This window comes from Dromiciops gliroides, chromosome 5 (assembly GCF_019393635.1).
Source record: "Dromiciops gliroides isolate mDroGli1 chromosome 5, mDroGli1.pri, whole genome shotgun sequence".
NCBI classification, from domain to species: Eukaryota; Metazoa; Chordata; class Mammalia; order Microbiotheria; family Microbiotheriidae; genus Dromiciops; species Dromiciops gliroides.
The window spans coordinates 23,292,537-23,310,866 of NC_057865.1; the positions used below are offsets into that span (position 1 = coordinate 23,292,537).

The 18,330-nt window shown below is 41.0% G+C and overlaps 1 pseudogene; it reads right to left on the reverse strand.

The window, feature by feature from the left end:
* Positions 1 to 5,718: 5,718 nt before the first annotated feature.
* Positions 5,719 to 18,330, reverse strand: part of LOC122728672 — a 30,963-nt pseudogene continuing 18,351 nt past the window's right edge.

The following is an 18,330-nucleotide window of genomic DNA, read 5'->3' on the forward strand; positions in this document are numbered from 1 at the left end:
TCACTCACGGGAAGAAGCAGTGTAGTACAGTGGGCAGGGCAGGGGACTCAGAGTCAGGGAGATCTGGAGTCAGGTCCTGACTTGGACGCTTGCTGGCTGTGTGACCTTCTCTGTTTTCATTTTCCTCATCTGAACAGTGGGTCTATGGTCTCCAAGGTGCTCTCCATCTCTAAATCTATGAGCCTACGTAAGTCACGATGAGAGACTGGGCATAGAATATGATTTAGCACTCGGTTGTGGGTGGCCGACAGAGAGATCACTGAGGGCCTGGGAGGGTTAGCGGAGTCTTCAGGACAGAGGCTGAATTTCTGCGGGGTCTGGAAGAATGGGTAGGATAAATGTCAACCACATGAACCACAGTGCAATGGCTGGTGTTATCCTGCTACGTTTACAAGACAATAGAGGGAACAAGAAGGGAATAAGTGTGTATTAAGCACAGAAACAGGCACCTTATTTTATACTTGTCTTATTTGTATTTTTTATTTATATTTGTTTTATTACCTCACTTTATCCTTATAACAACCCTGTGATGTAGGTGCTAATTATTACCTGCATTTTACAAATGAGGAAAATAAGGCAGACAGAAGTCAAATTACTTGCCTATGAACACACAATTAGCAAGTATCTGAGGCCAAATTTGAATTCAGGACTTCCTGACTCCAGGCCTGGTGCTGTATCCACTGGGTCACCTAGCTGTCTCTGATGATGAGGGGCGTGTGTGTGTGTGTGTGTGTGTGTGTGTGTCTCGTGTGTGTGTTTTGTGTGTGTGGTGTGAAATGAATCCTCTGAGGCGAGAGAATGAAATACCTTGAAATACTTTACATGCAAAAGCTTTAAAATGAGCAGGCAAGATGAAGGTGGTGTCAGAGAGAAAGCTGGGAGGATGTTACAGGAACCCAGGGGGTGGTGAGATAATAGTCTGGTCTGGGTTTCTTAAACTTTTTCCACTCATGAATCCTTTTCACCCAAGAAATTTTCATTCTACCCTGGGTATAAAAAAGGTATAATATAAACTTTTACTGTTGCCAATTTTTTTGCGACTCCCACATTCAGTCCAGTTACGTGACCCTCTATGGGTTGTGTCCCACAGCTTAAGAAGCTTTAGTCTAGATGAAGGTGTTAGCAATGGAAAATGGAGGGAAAGAGATGGACATTAGCAATATTTTCAAAGAAAAATCTACAGAACTTGGTAACTGATTTAGATATGAGGGAGAGATTGTGTGAATCAAAGAAGCTTACTTCTTATCCTGCAGAGTTCCCTAAAACCTCAACTAGATGTGCTCTGTAACCAAGTTTCAGGGGCAAAAAGGCTACATTTTGCTTTAATTTTATCTCCAACTACACAACAGCATTGAATCTCACTCTATCTTGCTTGTCCTTTAGAGCTCTCCCTAAGCACTTCCCCCATGCCCTCACCTACACAGAGCTTCCAGGGCAAAGATGGCTGAGGCATAGGGTGACTGTGGCTGCTGGAGGAAGCCAAGGATCATAGGATCAGAGACGGAGGACTTTAGAAGCCAAGGAGTCCATCTATCTCATTTTACAGATGAGGAAACTGAGTCCCAGAGAGGTCAAATGATTTGCTTGGGTCTCTCAGCTAGTAAGGATCTGATGTCTTCCTCACTCCAAGTACAGCACTTTATCCATATAAGAAATGATGGGGCAGCTAGATGGTGCAGTGGATAAAGCACTGGCCCTGGAACATGGAGTGTGGGATTGGCAGCACAGCAGCCTGCTGAAAGGAGCTGATGCCTTTTCTCTTTCTAGTTGGGAGGGTGGGCAGCTAGGTGGCACAGTGGATTGAGCACTGGCACTGAAGTTGGGAGGACTTGAGTTCAAATCTTACCTCAGACACTTACTAGCTGTGTGACCCTGGGCAAGTCACTTAACCCCAATTGACTTAAACATCCAGGGCTACCTCCAGTCATCCTGATGTATATCTCACCACTGGACCCAGATGGATTTGCAGGACAGAGTGACATCAGTGACCTTGCACAGCCCTCGCTCACTTAAATCCAAGTCACTGCAAATCATGCTATCACTCTAATATCATGGTCCTTTTTGAGAATGAAGGACAAACAACAATAACCTAGTTGGGACAGAGATGGCTAGGGAATAGGAAATAAGAGAGGTGGGAATGGAAAGATTCCTTGAAGCTGTCCAGTTCTGCCAAGAGAGACAGGAGAATTAAATGCATCTACCTGACCACATAAAGACTTGGAAAGTGAGGGTTACAGCTGTAAGAGGGTAAAACACCCCATCTGAAATCCCATTTGTTGTGCCATCTTCAGGAGAGAGCAGCCAGTGCCCGAGTCTCTCTTTTGATAGGATTCCTAAAGCAGTAGGGGAGGGGAATGCTGTAGTTTACCTAGGTTTTAACAAAGCTTTTGACATAGAATCTCATGCTATTCTTGTGAAGATGGAGAGATATTGATTAGACAATGATACAATTGGTTGGATTTGGTAGTGGCTGGATGCCTGGGCTCAAAGAGTTGTTAATGGTTCAATGTCACCGTGGCAGGAAGTCTCCAGTGGAATATCCCAGGGATCTCTGTGCGGGCCTCTGTTGTTGAGCATTTTTGCCAATGCTTTGAATAAAAGCAAAGATGATATGTTTTTCAAATTTGCAGAGAACACAAAGTTAGAAGAGATAGCGAACACAGGGAATGATGGCATCAGGATCCCAAAGGATCGCAGCAGGTTAGAGCCTCAGGCTTAATCTAACAAGATGGAATTTGAGAGAGATAAAGGTAAAGTCTTGCACTTGGATATAGAAAGTCAACCACACTAGTATAAGATGGGGGAGGTACAGGTAGACAAGCATTGTTCTGAAAAACCTCTGGGGATTTATTTTTAAGTATTTATAAATTTTATTTGCAAATTTTGTTCACAAATATATAATTTTATGGAATTCTTAACCAGCTCATTTTTAGATAAAAATGTAGTACAACATCCAGATTTCAAGTCAACATTTCTTATTTTCTGGTGTTACTCCTTGATAGATTCTGACATAACAAGAGAATGTTTCTAAAACCTATCTAAAAGTAGTCTTATTGATACTGATCTCATAACCTGATTGAGATCAGCTATGAGCATTAGTTTGTAACAATAACCTGGTTGCCTTTCTTGAATTTACACCCAATAAATATTTCTGTATCTCAGGAATTATGAATTTTTTTCTTTTTTCTAAAAAATCTTTGCTCATTACATGGATAGAACAACATTCAGAAATCATAGAATAAAAACTAGTTAAGAACCAAAAAAGAAAATTAAATTCTTCCAAAGTTTATGCAAATAGTCACTTTTGTTAGGATTCTAGGTTATATGTGGGAATGTTTTTGTGTTTCAGAAAACAAACAAAAAAATGTCCAACTGTATTGCCCGTCTCTATAAATAATGATGGATAAAACAAATCAACATGACCTACTGAAGAAGATTATTTTGAGGATCTGGTGAATTAACCAAACATTAGCACGTCTGAAGTCTTAGAAAACAAACACCCAAATTTGAAGAACTCACAATATACAAACAAATTGGTATTACTGGTTATTTAAAATGTGGTTTTTTTGGTGAATATAAAGAACAATAATTTGAATGTGAAGTGCTCCTACTTTTATGTGGGAGAAAATTTTCTGATAATTTTTGTACAAATGACCTATTTTTAAAACATCAAGAGGGGGTAACTAGGTGGCACAGTGGATAGAGCACCAGCCCTGGATTCAGGAGGACCTGAGTTCAAATCCGGCCTCAGACACTTAACACTTACTAGCTGTGTGACCCTGGGCAAGTCACTTAACCCAATTGCATCACCAAAAAACCAAAAACAAACCCATAAAGAGAATGGCTATAAAATTCTTCAGTAGAAACTCTTCAAAATTTCTCTTCCATCATGTAGTTGAATCTGGTGTTGAAGATAATTTGGGTAAACTTAACAGGACATTTGCTTTTTTTAAAAAATTATTATTTCTTTTTAACATTCTTCTTTTTAAATTTTGAGTTCCAAGTTCTCTACCTTTCTCTCATCCCTCCCTCATCCAATGAGAAGGCAAGGAAAATGATATCAATTATACATGTGAAATCATGCAATACATTTATATTTTAGTCATATTTTGAAGAAAAGCTAGAAAAATAAAGCAAGTGAGAAAATTATATTTCAATTTGCACTGAGAATTCATATGTTTTCTCTCTGGAGATGGATAGGATTTTTTCATCCTGAAACCTTTGGCATTGTTTAGTATTGTATTGATCAGAATAGCCAAGTTTTTCATGGGTGATCATCATTACACTATTGCACTATGCACTATTATCTCCCAGTTCTTCTCCCTTCACTTTGTATCACTTCTTGCCATTTTTCCAAAACCATTCCCTCATCATTTCTTTTCTTTCTTTTTTGCTGAGGCAGTTGGGGTTAAGTGACTTGCCCAGAGTCACACAGCTAGTACGTGTGAAGTGTCTGAGGTCGGATTTGAACTCAGGTCCTCCTGAATCCAGGGCCGGTGCTTTATCCACTGCGCCATCTAGCTGCCCCATCATTTCTTATAGAACAATAACACTGCATCACAATCAGATGCCACAACTTGTTCAGCCATTCTCCAGCTGATAAGCATCCTCTCAATTTCCAATTCTTTGCCAGCATAAAAAGAGCTATTATAAATACCCTTGAATAAATGGGTCTTTCCCCCACTTTTGGATCTCTTTGAGATACAGACCTATTAGTGGTATGCTGGATCAAAGGGTATGCAGAATTTAATAGCCCTTTGGGTTAGGTTCTAGAATGTTCTCCAGAATGGTTGGGCCAGTTTGCTACTGCATTAACAATGCATTGATGTACTGATCTACCTTCATCACCTCCAGCGTTTGTCATTTCTGATAGATGTGAAGTGGTACCTTGGAGCTGTTTTAATTTTATTTCTCTAATCAATAGTTATTTAGAGCATTTTTATATGACTATAGAGACCTTTGATTTCTTCTTCTGAAAACTGCCTGTTCATATTCTTTTTCATTGCTTTTGATCATTTTGGTCATATCTGCTACTTTGTGACCTCGTTTGAGGTTTTCTTGGCAAAGGCACTAGAGTGGTTTGGCATTTTCTTCTCCAGGGGATCCAGTGGATCCATTTTCAGGCAGTCAAAGGTTAAATGACTTGCTCTGGGTCACACAAATAGGAAGTTTCTGAGGCTAGATTTGAACCCAGGTCTTCCTGACTCCAGGCCCAGTGCTCTATCTACTGATAACACCAGCTGCCTCTATCCTTTATTTATATCTTCATATCTTTTGACCATTTGTCAATTGGGGAATGGTTCTTATTCTTATAAATTTTACTCAGTTTTCTTTATATTTGACAAATGAGGACTTTATCAAAAAAACTTGCTGTAATTTTTTTTATATTACTTCATTGTCTATGGTACTTTTTAGGAAAATGTTGTTTCCCTGATTATGCTGCTGCCTCCACCTCCAAGTTCTGTTGCAGGTACTCTCTCAGAGTGTACTCCTGGCTGGCTCCCACCCCAGTATCAGAGACCTCTCTTATTGACCTTCTAAGTATCCTTAAGCTGGAGAAATCTCTCTCTGACCTTTTGTTGTCTCTGCTTCCCCAAAATTTGACTCAAAAGAAGTTATTTTAAAGTTGTTTGGAGGGGAACATTGGGAGAGTTCAGCTGGGTTGCTGCCTGTCTTCTGGTATTTTAATAGGACATTTTCTAAAAAACACAAGGGAGTCTACAAAGAAGCATTGTATCCATTCTGTTGTAAATATTGGATTTGGCCTTGGTCAAAGGTTACCCATATGACCAATCTTTTCCTTTCTTCAACAGAAAAAAGTCCAGATGAACTTTCAGGATTGTTATCTGTTTTCCTGTATCCTTCATGTTCATGCTCTTCATTATCATTGGTCTGATCATCTCTTTTCTTTATGTTAATTTTTGATGTTTCCAATCTTGTTTCCCACATTACACAAGTGGCCCAGCTACTCATTATTTGGCCCACATCCTAGGGTTTGAAAAGTTCTTGGCCCACAGAATGCCTCCAATCACATCTGTGGTGACAACAGAGTGCAGTAACAATGGCAGCCACAGGTATCTACTGCTCTAACTCATGCTTTTCACTCCCCCATTTACCAAAGTGTCATTTTCTGCATCTGTTTTATCATTCTTTATATGCTTGGCTACAGGTTCCTCATTTCTTTTTTTGCATCTGGCAGGATAAAGTTTAAACTAAATATTGCTATGCAAGATCTGTAACCACACCACATAAATGTTTTCCAATTTCAACCACAGGTAAATTTTCTTCCATTAACCAAGGAATTTTGCTCAAACATAAATGCTGAATATCAATTGGAAACCTTTCAAGCTCAGAATTTCTCTTTTTACCTTGAATCTTGTGGTTACCCTTTCTACTAGCAGGAAGTGACTTTTCTAACTTCTTGTAAGGTAATATCAACCCAGTGAGACAGTTTCTTCTTTCCAGCCCCAAACTCAACAAAGCAGCTTCTTGGTTAGTAAATTTAATCTTTCAATACCACCTAAAATTGAACCCTGCTGTTTCATATGCTTGGATGCAGAAGCAACATTTTTGGGTCATTTAGGACATCATGCTGTGTAGGATGTGCCATTATTTGTTCTATAAGTGTGCAAGTCACACCTTCACTGGCTTTTCTCAATTTCTTAATTTTTCCAATTGTTCTTCATATAGAGAAAAAGCTGGGACCAGGATGGTGAAGGACCTTGAATAAAATAGTCTGTTTTGGACCTGGGGACAGAGTGTTATTTTCCTGTTATTTTTTTCTTCCCTGACTACTACCACAGTTCAAGCATGCTCCTCACAGAATCATCTCCCTATTGCTGCCACTATCTGTCAGAACTGATTCTTTCTTTCCACAAAGTCACCACATCTGGCCTTGGTTGAAACCTCAGCCACTGCCTGCATCCATGGCAAGGCTGTCATTATCAAGGCTTCCAACACCTCAGGCCAACTGGGCTCTGGGGATATTCTGTAAGTTTAATATGGACTAGCAGTGTGATGGGACTGCACAAAAGCTCATGTGGTCTTTGGCTGTAGTAAGCAGCATAGCTTCCAGGAATAAGGGGGTAGTGATCATCCATTATATTCTGCTCATCTGGATCTCATCTGGAATATTATATGGAGGTCATGATTTAAGTAGGATATTGATAAACTAAGGAGGACTGTCCAGAAAATAGTAACCAGGATGGTGAAGGAGTAGTTTAGACAACTGAACATCTTTAATTTGAAGAAGACTTGAGGGACAGGATGTAATTGTTATGTTCAAGTATTGGAAGGGCTATCCCATGGGAAAGAATTTAGATTCATTCTTGCTGGCCCTCCAAGGACAGAATGAAGAGCCATGAGCAGATGTGACAAAAAGCCACATTGAGGCTTGAGGTCAGGAAAGACTTCCTAACAATTGGAACCATCCAACAGTGCCATGGGCTGCCAGGAGAGGCATTGGTTACAGTCTTCGAGCAGAGGGGGGGCAACCACTTGTTGGGTATGTTCTAGTCCAGATTCCTCTAATGTATGTATTAGACTAGCCTAATTAGACTGAGGTCTACTCCAACTCTTAAATTCTATGATTCCTGTATCATGTTTAGGACCCTGATATAACAAGGAGAGTTTGTTGTAAGTGAAAAACTGGCCAATGGATCTTGTTGGTTTCCCAATGGAAACAGTTGGGACTGGGGTGGAGAAGAAGTCGAACTTCTGTGGTTGGAATGTACTTGCCACTGGGGGGAGGGGAGGATTGATGTGGGGGCTGCAGGATAGTTCTAGGCAGGGAAATGCACATGTTGGGTACACTCATATTAACCTGTTTTGATTCATTTCTACAATTTTAATGAAAACCTATATAAAATGATGTCTCTATAAAGTACAGTAAAGGAAAGCTGCTGGGCAAGGAGACTAAGGAAGGCATTAAGAAGATAGGGGTTGTATTGGTTGAAACATCAACCTCTGCTTAGTCAGAGGAGAATATGAATCTCACACCCAATGCATAGGGCCAAGGAGTGATAGGCAGCCAGTGACTCAGAGGTTACCCCAAAGCTCCCTCTAGTGTTGGGTGTTAAGCATTATTTGATGGAGCTAGACCTTTGATTGGCAGCCATGAGCTTATAATTCTAACTGCTGAATAGAACCAAGCCATTGGCATAGAGCCTCCACCACAGTCACGTTAGTAGCTAAGTAATGACTAGGCATTTATAGTCTGTGGTTCCTCCACTGAACTACAGAGAACTGCCTCACTGGATTTCACAACAACCACCAGTGACAAGGGAAGAGGCAGGTCAAAAAGACTAATCATAGAGGGATGGAAGTAAGCTATATCATGCCATGTTTTTCAATAAATCAGGCTGCAAGTTAGAGAAATCCTATCTCCTAGGTTCCAGAGCAGGGTGCCAATTCTTAGGAAATTGAAATGTCGGTATACTCCTTGTGTGTTGGGTGTCACCAGGTTCTATTGATGCATCTGAGTCACGAATGTTTTTCTTTATCCATTTTCTTTATCCATTTCTTTATCTACCTCCTTAGATAATGCTAATTTCAAGTAAAAGGTGAATGAAAAAATAAAAGAAAAAACATTAAATGTGCCAAACATTGTGCTTAGTACAATGGGTAAAAATATCAAAGCTAGATAGTCCATTTCTGTAAGGAGCTTATATTATAAAACACACAAAGTCATGGTCAGAGAGGGATTTTTTTTTGTCTAGGGAGTCACAGGATGAAACTAGCTTCTCTGTGCCTCAGATTTCTCATCTATAAAATGGGGAAGGGGCAGCTAGGTAGCACAGAGGATAAAGCACCAGCCTTGGATTCAGGAGGACCTGAGTTCAAATCCACCCTCAGACACTTGACACTTACTAGCTGTGTGACCCTGGGCAAGTCACTTAACTCCCATTGCCTCACCAAAAAATAAAATAAGATAAAATGGGTGAGTGGGACTCTATGGTTATAAGGTACCATTTAGCTCTAAATCTCTGCTATTACAGGAGTTGTGACTAATATTTCTGCACAGTTTGACAGAATATAATTCAATGCTCAGTTGTGTCCTACAGACAGCATCCTTGTGGAATAGTGAGTTCATCTGTGGGATAGTGGGATTACATAAGATTTCAAGACACAGTGGTTGTGATTATTTATTGATGGTTCTCAGGGCAAGAAGTAGAAGGAGGGAGATTGGTATCAAGCAAGGCCATTTAAATGGTGGCAGGATGGAAAGTGGCTGGGTGAAGGTGAGGATGAATAGTAGGGAGTTCAGGGTTGAGAAACAGAATCCCTCAGGTATGTTCTCTGGTGGTAGAGTTTGGAAGAGAGAGTAGCACCATCAGGGCAGAAAATAGCTGAGATGAAGATAGCAATGCAAGAATCTGTTGTATTCATATTTATCATTGTCTGCTTTGCCTAACAGAGAATATATCTTCAAATACAATTGTTATATGTAATGGCCATGTGAATTTCCAAACAGGAAATTGAGTAAGAGGTACAATTTCTTTTTTATGAGAAAAAATGGAACCTAGGACACACACTTGGTCTTTGGCTCTAAAAAGGAATTAATCAAAGCTTCATCCTGATATTCCTTAATTTGATGTACTCTACTTCTGTGTCTATACTGAGGTTCAATTCAGTTGACACTAAGTGCCTACTATGTGCAGAGTACTGCACTAGGATCTCAAGAGCAAAAATGAAAACAGTTCCTGTACTCAAGTTCTGGGGGTAGGTGGGGAAGAGTTTAATTCTATCAAATAACTCTAGTGAAGCTTACAGAATGATTACAGATCTAGGAGAAATAAAAACAAATTGACCCAAGAGATTCAATGAAGAAGTCATTCCTCCCATGGGATGATGCAAGAAGGTTTCATGGAAGAGGTGGCATGTGAACTTAGCCCTGATGGAGGATATCAACAAGTGGAAATGACAGAGGAACTCTGATTTCAGGATGGGGACTGGCATGTGAAAGGGGGGTGGAGAGGTGAAAGAGTGCAGAATAATATCAAGGGACAGATTTAGTCCTGTTTGTCTGGCCCTTAGAGTTGATGAAGGAGAATATCATGAAATAAGCCTGGAAGTATTGGTTGGAACCAATTTGTAAATAGTCTTGAATAATAGGTGAAAGAATTTGTAATTTATCTTTTAGGCATTGGATGGCCAATGAAAATATTTGAGCATGGGAGTGACAAAGGATCAGAGGATTGCTGGAAGTTGGAAGGGATCTTAGAAATCATGGAGTCCAACCCACTTATTTTTTTGTTAAGGAAAATGAAAGTTTCAGCTCTGTGCTTAGAATTGTGCATGACGAAGATTATTCTTGCAGCAGCATAAAGGATTGTAGAGCCAAGAGATGGGAACCAAGGTGATGATTTTGGGTCTATTATATAATTCTAAGCAAGACGCAAATGTTGCCTGGACTTGAGTGGTCATAGTGGGACTGAAAAAAAAGAGGATAGAAATGAAAAAAAAATACACTGAATGTAGATTCAATACAAGTTGGTAACTGATTAAAAATGGGGGCATGAGGGCAAAGGAGGGAGAAGAGTTAGAAATAACTAAGGTTCTGAATCTGAATGTGAGAAAAGCTGAAAGAAATGGAGGAGGTAGGAGGTAATTATATTTCAGAGAGAATAGGATGGCCAGTGAGAATTGGCCAGTGCCCAGAGATGGGAGCTGCAGTAAGAAACAAAGAAGCAGCTAGTTTAGTTGGATAATAGAATTCAAGAGAAGGAGTGATGCACCCTGAAGTTGGAAGCAAGGCTGGGGTTAGGCTTTAAAAGCTAAAGAGAGGAGTTTATAACTTATCCTAGAAGGGAATGAATCCCAACTGGAGTTGATTGAGTAGAGAAATGCCTTCGCCAGATCTGCACTTAAGGGAAAATCACTTGAATGGATGATGAGAGAAGATAGGTGAGGCAGGGAGCCCAATTAGGCTGTCAAAATTGAGACAAGATTGTAGAGACAAAAGAGATTGAGGCCAGAATCTTTGGAGACAGCTATACTTAGGGTTAATGAGGAAGAAGGGGAATCAGTGAGAGAGACTGATAAGGATCTGAGAGAACAGTGTCTTAGAAGCTAGGGGAGGATCTGGGTGATACCTTAGGGTCCAACCAGTTCTTTCATTTTCACAGGAGAAAACTGAAGCCTAGGGCAATGACGCCCAAGGTCACGCAGCAAATAGGATCGGGTTCATTGGCAGAACCAAATGCTGTAGAAAGTCAAAGACGATGTTAGCGGAGAAGCCACTGGACATGATAATGAGGTCATTGTTCACTTTGGAGAGGGCAGTTTCCCTAGAGGGGTGAGTTGGAAGCCACGGCTAAGGGAAAAGATGTAACACTGCAGAGATTTTCCCAGTAGTTCTTTTTTTTTTTTTCAGGGCAATGGGGGTTAAGTGACTTGCCCAGGGTCACACAGCTAGTAAGTGTCTGAGGCTGGGTTTGAACTCAGGTCCTCCTGAATCCAAGGCTGGTGCCTTATCCACTGCGCCACCTAGCCACCCCCCTCCCAGTAGTTCTTAACCATTTTTGGTGTTAGCCATCTTGAAGTCCAGGTTTGATTTCTGGGTCAGTCAATGAATGAAGTATTAGTTAAGCACCTACTATATGCTAAGCACCATACTGGGCATGAGGTATATAAGTAGAGAGAATAAAACAGTCTTTTTGCAAGCTGTTTGCATCCTAATGGGGGAGGGTAGTATGTATGAAATGTATACGGTGTGAATATAAAATGAAGAAACACAAATTTATGCAAAGCAGTTTGGGTTCCCAGCAACAGCTTTTCTATTCATATAATTCATAATTCCATTTGATGGGATCAAGGCTTCCATCTTAGGGGTGCAGATGAGCCCACACTTTTCTATCTGACCAATAGAAAAGGCTGTTCTGGTTGGATCCTTTAATGGTGAGCTCTTTGGTTGGCCAACTGGGACTAAGATTTCATTCTGGGTAAAGGTTGAGAATTTCTAACTCTGAGCAGAAATTCCTAACTACTAAGTTAGTATTAAAACGATTGCTTACTTATTCTCCAGGGGGTCTTGACTTGCACCCCCCCCTCCCCAAGCTGCTGGATTTCAAAGAAATATCTAGGATCATAAGATTATGGAAGGATTGAACTCAGGTCCTCTGACTGTTCTTTCTATTGCTATGGGGCATAATGGGCTTGGGGTCAGGGAGATTTGAATTCAGATCTGGCCTCAGATATTTATTAGCTGTGTGACCCTGGATAAGTCACTGAATCTCTGTTTGCCTCAGTTTCCTCATCTTTAAAATGGGTATGTGAAGATCCATGAGATAGCACAGAGTGTCCCAGTTTTAGGCTCCTAAAACATAAAACTTCACTAAGACTTTGGAGACACTTTGTATCTTAAACGTGTTTTGTCAGCCTTAAAGGGCTTTGGAATCACAAGCTGTGGCCCCTCCCTGCTCCTCTGCCTCAGCAAAACAAGACCCCCCGACTCCTGAGTGACCAACCCTAGAAGCCTCCAACAGATTGGGCAGGGCCCAAAGAAGGATCTTGGAAGAGTTTTGAAGGGATTAGATATACATCTTTTAATAAAGAGTGAACCATTAAATTGCAAAATTCATTTTATTTCTGTCAGACCGCGAGATTAGGTAATTACAGAGTGAGATGGTTTCAGGAATTAGGGTCCCTTTTTTTTTTTGTCAAGTTACTGGAAACCTGCTGAACATGCCCGAGTACTTTAAGTCATTGTTAAGCAGGCCATATTTGGGTGGCTTTCCATCTGATGGGAATGAAGGTTTTGAGAAACCCTTTGTGAGGTAGCCAGGTGGCTCAGTGGATAGGGTTCTAGGCATGGAGTCAGAAAGATGAGTTTGAATCTTGCCTCAGATACTTACTAGCTGTGTGACCCTGGGCAAATCACTTACCCTCTGCTTCTCTCAGTTTACTCCTAAGTAAAATGGGCATAACAATGACACCTCCCCTACAAGGCAGTTGTGAGGATCAAATGAGACAACATGTAAAGTCCTTTGCAAACCTGAAAGCTCCGACTAGAGATAAGCCAATTAGATAGAGTGATTAGCTGGGGCAGATACATGTTTGTTAAATGCTAAGCTGGTGCCCATCCCTGGCCCTGTGTGAAGGTCCTTCTTGCCTTTATTCCAAATTCGGTTGTGGCTTTCAAATTCATGTGTATTTATAGGCAGCCTGGGCTAGGAAAGAGAAGGTCTTCCAGTAGTGCTGCCTATAACACATCCTGATTGTGTGACCCTAGACAAGTCATTTAGCTTCTCTTTATTCGAGTCTCTAAGGTCATAGATCACTGGTGCCTTTGTCCATCTGCATGACAAGGAGGGATTTTTCCACACTGGAAGTTTCTTGCAATGACAACATCAGAGATCTGGACCAAAATAAAAATTAAAAATAATTTTAGAAGACTTATAGGAGGAAGGAACTTGAGAGAGAGGTCTCAGAAGATTAGAACTGGAATGTACTCCAAGATCAGTTCATCTAACTCTACCTCCACCCACTTTAGAAGCCGAGCTAGGGTTTAAATCTGGGTCTTCTGACTCAAGTCTGGGTTTCCATTATTAGTTTGTTTGGTTTTGTTTTGTCAGGCAATGAAGGTTAAGTGACTTGCCCAGAGGCACACAACTATCTTTCCATTATTAGTGCCACTCCCCCATTTTATATATCCAAGGTCACACTGAGAGTAAATAGGACAGCTGTGATACAAGTCCAGGTCTTGAGATTTAAAACGATGATAATGATTGAGAGAAATGATGATTTTTTCTCTTGAATTTAATAACTAATTATTGAATTAGGACCAAGATTTTTTCCTCCTTTCTATCCCTCATCCAGAAATCAACCAGTGTGGAAAATCTTGAGCAGAGATTTACTCAGCCGGGATGGCTGAGATCAAATCATAGACAATAAAGAAATTCTAAGTTTAGGTGAATGGGTGGATTCTTACTTATTTTGCGTTTACTTGGACAGGTCTGGGGAAATGTGGATTCTCCCTTATGTCAGATGGGTGATATGGAAACTGATGAATCTCTTTGACCAAGATTTGGGTGCTCAGTGTCATGTACCTCAAGACCCTCACTGGAATAAGCCCACTTTTCATTATAATATTCATTCTCTCATTACTCTTGAACCGATCAGAGTTGATTACTGCCTTCAAGAACACCCACCCTGCTAAGGTCGTAGAAGCATTGAGTGAGTTCTGTGAGGGTCCTTTGGTATCCGAGAGTGTCACTGACCCATTTTATGAGTAATATGCTAGAATCATTAATAAAATGACTGATTACCCAGAAACCATGTTTCTTGAACTTTTTAATCATCACATGAAAAATCATAATTATAATAATTAGCATTTATATAGTGCTTTAAGATTTGTAAAGTACTTCATACATATTATCTCATCGATCCTCACAATGATGCTGAAAAGTAATTGCTGTTATTTCCCCCATTTAATGGATGAGGAAATGGAGGCTCCCAAATGTAGGTGGCTTGCCCAAGGTCGCATAAATAGTCAGTGTCAGACCTGGCTCTGGGTTCCATGTCCCCAAGTCCCCTCCCCTCCCATTGCATCATATTGTCTTCCAAGGTGTGTGCTTCAGAGAGATTTTCAACTCTTGGGAAAGCTACTACACATGTGACATTATGATCTGAAGCCCCCAGAAAACTGGATCTTGGATTTGACCCCATTTGTATCCATTCTTTTGCCAGAATGAGGTCCGTGAAACTCTTCAGCTTCTACTGAAAGCTAATTATCTTGGTTGCTGTAAGTGTATTAAAAATATCCTTCCATTTCCAAAAATCTATTCCTATAAATGTTATAAAAAAGAGAGATTTATTTTTCATTTTCTTTAGGGCATTCTCTCAGAGTAGATTAAGTTAACACCAGTGGGAAGGAATTTGAGTATGTAAAAAGAAAATGAATTGTGGGGGGGGGAGGGGGAATAGAGAGAAGGAAGGAAATAAGTAAGTTGTGGAACTATGTTCTGTTTCTGCTTTTTTGTCATCCTTTCCAGATTCTTTTCTTAATCACAAAGAAATTTGGGCGGGGGGTTATAGGGGAGGAGGTGCAAGGACAGAACTATAACTAGGGTGAGGTAACAGGGTCTTTGTCCCATGGGGCCAAAATGAGGAGGTACTTACACCCCATGCTGGTCCTCTGGCCACAGGATAAGATTGAGAATCTAGGTCCCCAATGGGTTAGTCCTGGGAGAAGGAGCAGGAGACTGCTATAGGATTACTATAATCTCTAGATTAAGTAGAACATGGAACAGGTGGGCAAGGGTCAGAGAAAATGGAATTGAAAGCAACCCAATTTTGGGGAAACCAGGGGTGGAGCATCAGGTGGAGGTGAAGTCTCCTGGCTCACTATCTGATCACAGAAGAGGCCTTTCAGGGGCCTCATTTCTCTAGGGAGTGGGGGATTCTCCTTTGTCCCTGATTCTGCCCAGGGAGAGAAGTGGTCTAGCTTTCAAGCAGCCAAGTATTGAGGTGGGAAGCAGTTCCTGGACCACAGCCTATTTCTCCTGCCCCAGCCCTAACTGGATTCACCTCAGATGCCAGTATTCCTGATTATGACTGTGCAGGGAACAGAGCCCCCTGTTGTCTTGATTCGGCCCAGAGAGGCCTAACTTAAACATTTATTATGTTCCCATTGTATACAAAGTACTGCACTAGGGCTTACTTAATACTTAGAAATGTGGCTAGTTTTGCAGTCAAAATTACCCCTGCCCCCTGGTTAAGTCTTCGCCTTGCACAGAGAAGCTGGTACATTTTAATATGTTATATTTATTTGAGTGTCAACTATTCCCATATGAAGCTGTGAGCTCTCTAAGGCAGGGGCTGCCTTTTCGAAACATTTTACCTGCCCATAGGAGCAACCATAGTGCTCTGCACACAGTAGGTGTTTAATAAATGGTCTCTGTAACTATTGAAGGCTTGGTGATGGCTGCTGCTGTTGAGATGAAAAGGAAGGGCCTTAGCCTGGTAAAAGGACTCATCATAGATGGCCTCTATAATTTCTCCTAGCTTTGAGCTCTGATCCAGTGATCCTTGCAAACGGGTATATATAGTATGAGTCTAGATGTTTACAATCAGAGCAAACTAGGGGATTGGAACTTTGAGATCCTGATGGTAAAGGGGAAAGAACACTCCTCTAGGAGTCTGGAGACATGAGTAGTTGTCAGAACCATAACTAGGGCAAGGTTTTCAGGGCTTTGCCTGGGATGCTAATATTTAGGGGGCACAGAAATGTAAAATTATTTCTAAAAAATTATGCAAAATAAAAATTTGTCATATTTGCATGTCAATCACACATGCTACAGAGAAACAATTGACCTTATATAGTAAGCCAAAATAATTAGTTAAAATAAGAAGGTTCCAGGAGTTAATGATACCCATCCATCTATCACTATATTAGCTAATTCTCTTTTAGTCACCTGAATTTTCTTAGTTACTTCTTGTATTCTTTCTGCATCATAAAATGGAAAGTTGATTTGAGAGTGAGCGTCATGTTCCTTCCCTAGGCCTAAAGGCTCACCGAGAGGTATATTTCTGGTTCCCATTCTACTCCTCTGGGTATGACCTTAGGCACGGCATTTGTCACCTTTTAGACCTCAGTTTCCTCGTCGGTGAATTGGGGAAGTGGGGCTAGAAGTTAGGGATACATCTGTCATCAGTTTGTGTGACCGCATCTCTCTGGGCCTGTTACCTTATTTGTAAAATGGCAGTAACGCCATCCTACCCAAAGGCAAGGATGGCCTGAGAGGGCCCTTTGGTCTCTTGGGTCTCGGAGTTGCCTTTCGTCCTGATTTCGTGATTGGGTATTTAAGGCTTTCCTGCTGGCACTCAACTGACAGGAGTGATGTATGGGGCAGGATGATATCCGGGTCCCATTTCCACACCTGCATTTGCCCGGAAGCGCTAAGAGCAGGGGAAATGTGGATGTCAGTAAATGAGGAGAGATGACTCCTAGGGAGCCTGTGAGCAGAACTGATGAAGAAAAGGGTTCCATTTCTCCAGACTCAATTTTCAGATGACAGCCCTGGCTCTGAACTTGCCTTCCTTCCCTGTTATATAGATGAATTGCTTTTCTTTTTTCAGGAGCAACCCCAAACAGTCCCCTCTTGCTAGTCCTGCTTCACCTTATCTACAAAAGGTTTTTTTTTTTTTCTTAAATCATTTGAATTATTCCTGTGGGTATTCCCAATGAGAACTGAAAATAAAAAGAGTATCTGGGGCCTCTCAGAAGGCATCATTGAATACTGAAAACTTTTAGCATTTGAAGGAAAGGTGCATTGTTTTATTTTCCTTTTAAAAATAATAGTAGTGGGGCAGCTAGGTGGTGCAGTGGATAGAGCACCGGCCTTGGAGTCAGGAGGACCTGAGTTCAAATCTGGCCTCAGACACTTGACACTTACTAGGTGTGTGACCCTGGGCAAGTCACTTAACCCCAATTGCCTCACAAAAAAAGAAGGAAAAAAAAATAATAGTAGTGGGGCAGCTAGGTGGTGCAGTGGATAAAGCACCAGCCCTGGATTCAGGAGGACTTGAATTCAAATCTGACCTCAGACACTTGACATTACTAGCTGTGTGATCCTGGGCAAGTCACTCATTGCCCTGGAAAAAAAGTAGGAGTATGGTGTGTTATGGTGGGTAGAGTGACTTCTTTACGGTCAGGGTTCAAATCCCATTCCTGACCTTTCCTAGCTTGGTGACCTTAGGAAAGTCATCTTTCTCAGCCTTAGTCTCCTAATCTGTAAAATCAATGAAATAAACAACAATCATTTATTAAGTGCCTACTATGTGCCAAGCACAATCCCTATTCCAGAGGACCTACCAGCACACAGGGAAGCACACACAGTATAAACATAAGGAAAATAAATGCAGGATAGTTAGGGAGGGAGGGTGCTAACTGGTGGGCCGATCACAGAATACTTCATGTAGAAAACAGGGTTGATACTGACCTCACAGGGTTGTTGAGGGTCAGGTGAAGTACCATTTTGTCACCCTTCCTCCAGTAGATTCTAGCATCAGAAAGCGTATTCAAACTCTACCCCTAATACTACCTGTGTGGCCTTGGTCCAGTCACTTACATCTGTAATGTGAGGCTAATGCTAGTGTCTACTTCATAGGGTTGCAAGGACCAAAGGAGATAACATGAGTCTAGCATTTTGTCAACATTAAAGTGCTGCAGGGATGTTTGCTATTATTATTACCATGATGATGAGCCTGTGATCCTTAAAAGTGAGAGATGAATGGCAGCTATTATTGATATTAGCAGTATTAATTAGTATTAATAATATGATCAGTATGCCTCAGTTTCCTCATCTGTAAAATGGATTGGGGAAGGAA